Source organism: Macaca nemestrina, chromosome 14, assembly GCF_043159975.1.
Source record: "Macaca nemestrina isolate mMacNem1 chromosome 14, mMacNem.hap1, whole genome shotgun sequence".
Lineage (NCBI taxonomy): Eukaryota > Metazoa > Chordata > Mammalia > Primates > Cercopithecidae > Macaca > Macaca nemestrina.
Window position 1 is genome coordinate 1292501 of NC_092138.1, and position 10000 is coordinate 1302500.

The following is a 10000-nucleotide window of genomic DNA, read 5'->3' on the forward strand; positions in this document are numbered from 1 at the left end:
TGCCTTCCCGCAGGTTGCCCGCAGAGACTTACAGTCCTTTTCCTTTGTTTTGTCCCTTCTCTAAAAATGTACTATTCTTTGTTGAAGATCTTACGTAAGCTGGGGGTCAAGGCCACTTCTTGGAGAATGATTCAGGACAGTTCTCTGGGTATCTCCCATGTATATATAAAATACACATATTAATCAACTTCTGTTTGTTTTTCTCTTGTTTATGTGTCCTTTGTAACAGGGGTTCATTACAACTAAGAACCTACCAGGAGTTACTCTTCCCCCACAAGATCCAGAATGCCTTTTGGTTTCCTCTAATGAAGCAGCAGCCTGACCAAGTCCTACCCACTGCTCTAGTACCGAGAACTCCAGCTGCAGCGCACAAAAGGAAAGTGAACACGGGGAAAGCTGGGACTTTGTTGAGGGTCACAGAGGAGTGGTTCCACGGGGTGCCAGGGGTGTGGGAGCAGAGTCTTGGCCTTTGGAGCAGGTAGCCTGCATGGTGAAAAGTGATGGGAATAGTGCTGCATTCAGATACGGGATGGACCGCAATAACAAAGAGACTCGATGCGGTGGCTGAGAGGCAAGTTCATTTCTCTTACTCAAGGATGGAGCAGGTGATCCAGAGCTACAGCAGTGGCTCCATGGGGCAGGGAGCCAGGCTCTCCGCCTTGTTACTCCACCTTCTCCTAGGGGATTCCTTTGGTCCAGGTGGTTCCTTCACATGAATGATGGCTTCATAGTCCAGCAGGTACGAAGGAGAAAAGAGTGAGGGAAGGCGCAACCGCTCTTTTGAAGGCCATGGCCTGGAACTTACCCAGCTTCCTACCTTAACTGAGTGACATGAGCACAACTAGAAAAGGAGGCTGGGAAATGTAGTCTTAATGCTACGTTGTCCTATGACCAGCAAAAATGTGGGGATTTCATTATTAAAGGCAGAAAGAGAGCATGTTAGGGGGACAAGAAGGCAATCAAAGGGGTAGATTAGGAGGGATGGGAATATCGTCGTCCACCCAGCAAGGAAGACAGTGTTGGGCACATAAAGGAGAGTGGGAAATGTCAAGGCAGAAATGACAGCTGATGATGACGGGGGGAACGAAGCCACTGACCACTGAGGACCCTGTGATCTGGATGGCAAAGAGGGTATTGTGTTAGGAGGCCAGCAAAGACAGGGACCTGGGGTTCACTGGGGCGTTGTGCAGGGCGCTGCGGCATGGTGGGCACACTGACTGTGGGACTGTAGAAGAAAGTACAGTTTGGGGACTGGCGCGTCAGCACCTCAGTGTCTTTACTGGGAAGATCTGGTTCTGTCTGGGATTTTTCTCTGCTATGTGAATTCCTTGCTCATTCACTATGGGGTCACTTCATTGATTTTCTACTCTTTTTTCTATTTTCTTATATGAGCTGTTCTCATTAATCTCTACTGCCAATTGTTTCAATGTAACGGTATTACCAAGAGGTACCATTGGACTACGGACTTTCTGAGGTGTTTTAGATGTGACCTTGACTTGGTTAAAAAGGATGGATGCAATCACCTTCCAAAATCTCCAAATTTATCACCCTAAAACCTCCAGTTGGGTGGTTGAAAACTGCAATATAAAGTCAGACAGATTTAAACTGGCATGAAACAATGTAGAGAAGGCTTATCAGTACACTTAAAAAACACTTTTATAGTTTTCATCTCCATCCTCAATTTGATAGCTCCAAGCTACAAATGATTCTTATAAACATCTGCTTCTTGTGTTTATTATGGTTTTGGATTTTTGTGCCAAGAATATGCATGACAGGGCTGCCATTCTTTTCGACCAAATGTATCTGAACATGTGTTTCTGCATTCTCATCTGTTTCTCTGTAGAGAAAACATGCATTGAACCAACAGCATGTCTGGAGCAGTATCTTGTGATTTCAACAGCTTCCCTCTGTGATCCACCAAACAGATATTCATGGTGGGCACTCTGTGCTCTCAGCCTGAATCTAACTCTGCCAAGCCGTGGTTCTCCAGCTCAGATATGGACGGTATTAACCGGGGGTCTTCCGGGTTGTTGGAGCCTCCAGAGCCTGGAGGAAGTGCAGCGTGTCAAGTGTGCCTATGCAAACTCAGCTTTAATCTGCTAAGAAGTGACAGAGCATATTGGATGACGGGAAAACCTGCCATATTGTTCCTCAAGCACTGAATCATCAAGAAATGCTCAGTAGCGATGAATACAAAGTAAGTTACCTGGGTTCTGGCTCAGTCTTGTCACTCAAAACGCTTTGGTAGGTCATTACAGCTCCATATGCGTGTGGCTGAGAATAAAGAGTCTGAATGTGATGCACATGTAAACACACAATTACGGTATTCTGTGTGAGTTCTAGATTGGAGGTTGTAGGGCTACAAACCAATTAGAGCACCTAAGCTGGGATTTGATGCAGCAGAGCAACGCCTCCCACATTCTGGCATTTCAGGGTGCCCTCCGCTCACTCTATAGTGAAGCTGTCAGCCAAAGGATGTATGTGCCAGCAACACTGACAGTGTAAACGTAAAAACTATAGAGACTGAGATGGCAGAAGACAGAGGAGTAGAAGTAGAAATAATTGAAGGTATGTGGCCTGGTGACCCCGTCTTACAAAGCAGGGACACAAAAGGTTTCATCTTTAGTCGATGGAAAGAGAAATAATGGAGTAAATAAAACTACATTGACCGACAGGAACAATAGAGAGACTGAAATGGTGATAAACCTTTATTGGCGGGAAGAATTAAGGAGAAGTAGCGGAGAGGCTCAAGGGAGCTGAAGTCAATAGACAGTGCCTAAAAATAGAAACATATTGTTTAGAGATGTGGAAATAGCCACTTAAAAGGGTTTGCCTCGGGAGCGGGGCTGGGGAGGCATTAGGATTTGTTCGTTGTTTTTCTTTATAAGCTCTTTGTACTGATGGAGATTTTTAAGTCTCGTTGCATTGGTTAGAATTAAGTTTAGTAGCAAGTGACAGAATGCCACAAATAACAGCTTAAATAAGAAAGATGGCTATTGTCTTCTCATGTAAATTTAGTTCAGGGGTAAGCAGCTCAGGACTGTTGTGGTGGCCCTGTTGTACACAGCCTTCAGGGCCCCAGGCTTCCCCAGTTCAGGGCTCCACAATGCCATCCCTAGGCTGCCATCTTCATCTTCATGGTCCAAGATGGCCACATCCGTGTTCCAGGTAGCAGAATGGAGGAAGAGAGGAAAAAGAGGGCAAATGGGGCACTGGCCCTGGCATGCTGCACCTTAGACAAGGGTCCGAGAAGCTGTCTCATGATACGTCCTCTTATATTTAATTGGCCAGAACGTAGTCACATGGCTACACCTGCTGTGTGAGCTGCAAATGAGCTGGGAAATGTAGTCTTTATACTAAATTTCTATGTCCATATTTTATTTTATTTTATTTTATTTTTTTTTATTTTTTTATTTATTTATTTTTTTGAGACGGAGTCTCGCTCTGTCACCCAGGCTGGAGTGCTGTGGCCGGATCTCAGCTCACTGCAAGCTCCGCCTCCCGGGTTCACGCCATTCTCCTGCCTCAGCCTCCTGAGTAGCTGGGACTACAGGCGCCCGCCACCTCACCCGGCTAGTTTTTTTGTATTTTTTAGTAGAGACAGGGTTTCACCGTGTTAGCCAGGATGGTCTTGATCTCCTGACCTCGTGATCCGCCCGTCTCGGCCTCCCAAAGTGCTGGGATTACAGGCTTGAGCCACCGCGCCCGGCCCTATGTCCATATTTTAAAACTCAATTACTATGGATAAAGGGGAGGATATATATTGTTGGAGAGCTAGCCACCCCTCCTACACTCACCTTGATATAAATAACAAAAATCACGAGCATTAACAATAAGACTGTGTTTTCATAAGATAATGCTGGAAAAGAAAATATCAAAAACTGGAAAGGATTGATAGAAGGAGAGAAGAATGGGTAGATGAATGGATACATGAGAAGCAGGCATGCTGGAATGATCATTGGGAAATCTAGGTAGTTGGTATGTTTAGTGTAAAATGTTCAACTTCTCTGTATACTTGAAAACATTAATAATGTTGTGAGAAAATAGGTTTAGGGAGAAAAAGAGCGATTATTTTTTAAACTATTTTTGAAATTCACAGCCGGTCTGTCCCAAGGACTTGGTTTTGCCCATTGCTCTTCTTTCCTCAGCTTTCCTTCAGGACTCCTTTGGTTCTTCATATCCTGACTTGCTTCTCCCACACCCAGTGCCCCGACTCCCTGCGTTTCTCTGCCCCTTTATGTTCTGGCTTCTGTCTAGGTCTTAATACACGGCTTCTGGTGCCTCGGGCTGGAGCCCCCCCCGGGTTACCCCCAATCTGAATATGAGTCAGAGAGAGTCCTGGCCCTGGTGGCCCAGCTCACTGGCATGACCGCCTGGGCAGGCTCCCCTCCCCCTTCCCTAGCTGGAATAATTAAACACAGTATTTTGTTCAACAACTTTGAAGACAATTTCCTTCCTTCCTCCCTCCATTTCCTCCTTTGTTTTGTGACAAAGTATAGCAGTTATATCATAGCTTATAGAATGATGAAGGGAGACAGGGCTAGTTCTAAGATACATGCACTTTATAAAACCATCAGCATAATTAAATCTCAATGCAGGTCATGGTGAGGTTTTGGCCAACCATTCACTGAGTCAGTGAGTATTCAGTGCTTCCTATGAACCAGACACCATAATGGCTGTGGGCATTGATTCATCGTGGACACCAGTCATTTGGGAAGCAGCTTAGTTTCCCAATGAAAGCTGTAACAGGGCCTGCTGATACACGATCTTTGGGGTGGCACTACAGCTGACCTTGCCTGATTAGAGGTCCTTTCGGGAATTTGGTAACTAAGCACCTTGGACGGGGGCTGGGGGCCTGTGCTAGAATGCATCCTCCTCTGCAGGGTTTGTGCTGAGAGCCGTATGCCATTGCTGGACTCAGACCACCTGCCCCTACTCATCACACAATCGCCTCATGATTCGAGCTCGCAGGTGTGTTTCATGCTTGGCAAAATCTGAAGTGAGCAAACTGTGCAGACTCTGTCTCTCTCTGTACCTTTCCAGTTCGATGCAATCCAGTTCCTTGCCTAAATAGTTCGTCCATTTATTCCATGTCAACAATCACCACTTACTTTCTTGATACTCTAGTTTATATGACTTTGGATAAACTTGTCATTGCCCAGATGAGTCTTTCATTATGTTGAGACATGCCATGCTATCCTTTCCTTTTTATTTTGCCTTGGAAAAAATTTAGTGTGTGGCCTTTGTGTAGTGTTTTCTGCCTAGTATTTCCAAACTGCCATTTCTGTAGAATTCAGCAAAAAGAGGAGAGGAGAGAAAATAAGGAGCGAAAGGGCAAAACAAAGCCAACTGTTTGGCTGGAAAACAAAAAAGCCTGCAGTCTCCTTAGCTAGCATTTCCTGTCAGGAACAACACGTGTTGAATTATTCACATTGTCTTCACTTTCCAGGTAAGAGCAGTAAAGCTTGTCAATAATGATGGGAAGGTTGCTGAACGCATCTGCCCCAGCCATCTGGCCTAAGTGACACTACTGGCCTCTTTATGCCCTTGAAAATACGTTATTTATTTATTTATTTATTTATTTATTTATTTATTTATTTTTGAGACAGAGTTTTGGTCTTATTGCCCAGGCTGGAGGGCAATGGCGTGATCTCGGCTCACCGCAACCTCTGCCTGCCGGGTTCAAGCAATTCTCCTGCCTCAGCCTCCCGAGTAGGTGGGATTACAGGCATGCACCACTACACCCGGCTAATTTTGTATTTTTAGTAGAGACTAAATGTTGGTCAGGCTGGTCTTGAGAAAATATGTTATTATCAGATGCACCTGGTGTGAATCAGGATAGATCAATTGCTTTGCTATTTCTTTGCAATGTCTTTGTAATAGAAGAGGACTGAGTTAATAATAAGAATAATAATAATTCAGGTGCCTCTTCCTAGGGCTTCCTCAGGACTCATCAGTTTGGGAGCTGATGGGCTAACCCCCTCCCCGTTCCTCCTGAGCAGGGGACACTGAGTAACACACTGGTGGGCTAACCCCTCCCCGTTCCTCCTGAGTAACACACTAAGTAACACACTGATGGGCTAACCCCCTCCCCGTTCCCCCTGAGTAACACACTGAGTAACACACTGGTGGGCTAACCCCCTCCCCGTTCCCCTGAGTAACACACTGAGTAACACACTGATGGGCTAACCCCTCCCTGTTCCTCCTGAGCAGGGGACACTGAGTAACACACTGATGGGCTAACCCCTCCCCGTTCCTCCTGAGTAACACACTAAGTAAGACACTGATGGGCTAACCCCCTCCCCGTTCCCCTGAGTAACACACTAAGTAACACACTGATGGGCTAACCCCCTCCCCGTTCCCCCTGAGTAACACACTGAGTAACACACTGATGGGCTAACCCCCTCCCCGCTCCCCTGAGTAACACACTAAGTAACACACTGATGGGCTAACCCCTCCCCGTTCCTCCTGAGTAACACACTAAGTAACACACTGATGGGCTAACCCCCTCCCCACTCCCCTGAGTAACACACTGAGTAACACACGATGGGCTAACCCCCTCCCCGTTCCCCCTGAGTAACACACTGAGTGACACACTGATGGGCTAACCCCCTCCCCGTTCCTCCTGAGCAGGGGACACTGAGTAACACACTGATGGGCTAACCCCTCCCCGTTCCTCCTGAGTAACACACTAAGTAACACACTGATGGGCTAACCCCCTCCCCGTTCCCCTGAGTAACACACTAAGTAACACACTGATGGGCTAACCCCCTCCCCGTTCCCCCTGAGTAACACACTGAGTAACACACTGATGGGCTAACCCCCTCCCCGCTCCCCCTGAGTAACACACTGAGTGACACACTGATGGGCTAACCCCTCCCTGTTCCTCCTGAGTAACACACTAAGTAACACACTGATGGGCTAACCCCCTCCCCGTTCCCCCTGAGTAACACACTGAGTGACACACTGATGGGCTAACCCCTCCCCGCTCCCCCTGAGTAACACACTGAGTGACACACTGATGGGCTAACCCCTCCCCATTCCTCCTGAGTAACACACTAAGTAACACACTGATGGGCTAACCCCCTCCCCGCTCCCCCTGAGTAACACACTGAGTGACACACTGATGGGCTAACCCCTCCCCGCTCCCCCTGAGTAACACACTGAGTGACACACTGATGGGCTAACCCCTCCCCGTTCCTCCTGAGTAACACACTAAGTAACACACTGATGGGCTAACCCCCTCCCCGTTCCCCCTGAGTAACACACTGAGTAACACACTGATGGGCTAACCCCCTCCCCGCTCCCCTGAGTAACACACTAAGTAACACACTGATGGGCTAACCCCTCCCCGTTCCTCCTGAGTAACACACTAAGTAACACACTGATGGGCTAACCCCCTCCCCGCTCCCCTGAGTAACACACTGAGTAACACACTGATGGGCTAACCCCCTCCCCGTTCCCCCTGAGTAACACACTAAGTAACACACTGATGGGCTAACCCCCTCCCCGCTCCCCTGAGTAACACACTGAGTAACACACTGATGGGCTAACCCCCTCCCTGCTCCCCTGAGTAAGGGACACTGAGGAACACACTGATGGGCTAACCCCCTCCCCTTTCCCCTGAGTAACACACTAAGTAACACACTGATGGGCTAACCCCCTCCCCATTTCTCCTGAGTAACACACTAAGTAACACACTGATGGGCTAACCCCCTCCCCGTTCCCCCTGAGTAACACACTGAGTAACACACTGATGGGCTAACCCCCTCCCCATTCCCCCTGAGTAAGGGACACTGAGTAACACACTGATGGGCTAACCCCCTCCCCGCTCCCCTGAGTAAGGGACACTGAGTGACACACTGATGGGCTAACCCCCTCCCCGTCCCCCTGAGTAAGGGACACTGAGTGACACACTGATGGGCTAACCCCCTCCCCTTTCCCCCTGAGTAACACACTGAGTGACACACTGATGGGCTAACCCCCTCCCCGTCCCCCTGAGTAACACACTGAGTGACACACTGATGGGCTAACCCCCTCCCCGCTCCCCCTGAGTAACACACTGAGTGACACACTGATGGGCTAACCCCCTCCCCATTCCCCCTGAGTAAGGGACACTGAGTGACACACTGATGGGCTAACCCCCTCCCCGCTCCCCCTGAGTAACACACTGATGGGCTAACCCCCTCCCCGTTTCTCCTGAGTAAGGAACACTGAGTAACACACTGATGGGCTAACCCCCTCCCCGTTTCTCCTGAGTAAGGGACACTGAGTAACACACTGATGGGCTAACCCCCTCCCCGTTCCCCTGAGTAAGGGACACTGAATAACACACTGATGGGCTAACCCCCTCCCCGCTCCCCCGAGTAAGGGACACTGAGTAACACACTGACGGGCTAACCCCTCCCCGTTCCTCCTGAGTAACACACTGAGTAACACACTGATGGGCTAACCCCTCCCCGTTCCCCCTGAGTAACACACTAAGTGACACACTGATGGGCTAACCCCTCCCTGTTCCCCCTGAGTAACACACTAAGTAATACACTGATGGGCTAACCCCCTCCCCGTTCCCCCTGAGTAAGGGACACTGAGTGACACACTGATGGGCTAACCCCCTCCCCGTTTCTCCTGAGTAAGGGACACTGAGTGACACACTGATGGGCTAACCCCCTCCCCGCTCCCCTGAGTAAGGGACACTGAGTAACACACTGATGGGCTAACCCCTCCCCGTTCCCCCTGAGTAACACACTAAGTAACACACTGATGGGCTAACCCCTCCCCGTTCCCCCTGAGTAACACACTAAGTGACACACTGATGGGCTAACCCCCTCCCCGCTCCCCTGAGTAACACACTAAGTGACACACTGATGGGCTAACCCCCTCCCCGTTCCCCCTGAGTAAGGGACACTGAGTAACACACTGATGGGCTAACCCCTCCCCGTTCCCCCTGAGTAACACACTAAGTAACACACTGATGGGCTAACCCCTCCCCGTTCCCCCTGAGTAAGGGACACTGAGTAACACACTGATGGGCTAACCCCCTCCCCGTTTCTCCTGAGTAAGGGAGCTGCTGGTGGCTCTCCTTGTTAATGCCTTTGGTACAAACTGCAGGACATATGAGAAGGAGCCTCTCTAAATGCATGCAGGTGGCTTCTTGCCTCGGGTAACAGCCTCATTGTCCCTTTGTGTCCTCACATTCAGTGAGTCTCCGGCAAAACAATAAGTGACACTGTAGAAAAGGCAGGAGGGCAAATAGGGATCCCTAAACAAAGAAGGTAGTTTGGGAAGAAGGAAAAAAAAGAAAGAAAGAAAATCCCTTGAAACATCTTAAAAGCAGCCTACCCTGAGCATGGCCGTATGAAAAGACATTCTCTTTTATTTCACCAAGTCGACTTGAGTTTACTTCTGTTTTTTCTTTTCTTTTCTTTTTTTTTTTACTTTAAGAGATTTTGTGGCACAAACAAGTTTCTCCAGAAATCAAGACAATGGGCATTTTAAAAGATCCATTGAAAGGATCTTTTAATTTAAGCTGACGTTTCAGACTATATTTTAATAATACCGGCTGCATAACAAAAGCAAAAAGAGCAACAGTCAAACAGCGCTTCGGGTGGAACGGCACCTTTCTCAGCGGCGCGCACAGTGACTTATAAACCTTGTTAATTCACAGGGCAAGCACCTCATCACCTGGACAAGCAGGCAGCGACGAGTGCCCTTTTTTGCAGATGGGCAACCAAGGAAGCAAGTGACCCTTCAGAGATTCCAGTGTCGTGGCCTGAACGTACAGAAATGTTCCAGGCCAGGCTGATCCTGCCGTCTTGCCCCCAAGCTGAAGAGGTCACAGCATCACTGTTCAAACCTCATGTCTTGGCCCTTTTCTGCTAGCCAGTGCCTCAGAGAGTCTACCGTACCTGGTAGGAGAAGGTGGCGGCTTTAAGTCCTGTGGCCAGTTCAAACCTAGGCCAGGACTCTTCTTTCTGTAATCAACTTGTTTTTCAACTTC

At 48.5% G+C, this 10000-nt stretch overlaps 1 long non-coding RNA gene across 1 annotated transcript in view; it reads left to right on the forward strand.

The window, feature by feature from the left end:
- The window catches only part of LOC105498930 (uncharacterized), an 11540-nt gene that overhangs the window by 1446 nt on the left and 94 nt on the right, over positions 1-10000 (forward strand). Inside the window, exons 2-3 of the long non-coding RNA XR_011612270.1 lie at positions 230-2197; positions 9668-10000. The exon at positions 9668-10000 is cut by the window's right edge and continues 94 nt beyond it. This is a non-coding gene — a long non-coding RNA (uncharacterized lncRNA). The remainder of the gene's footprint in view (positions 1-229; positions 2198-9667) is intronic.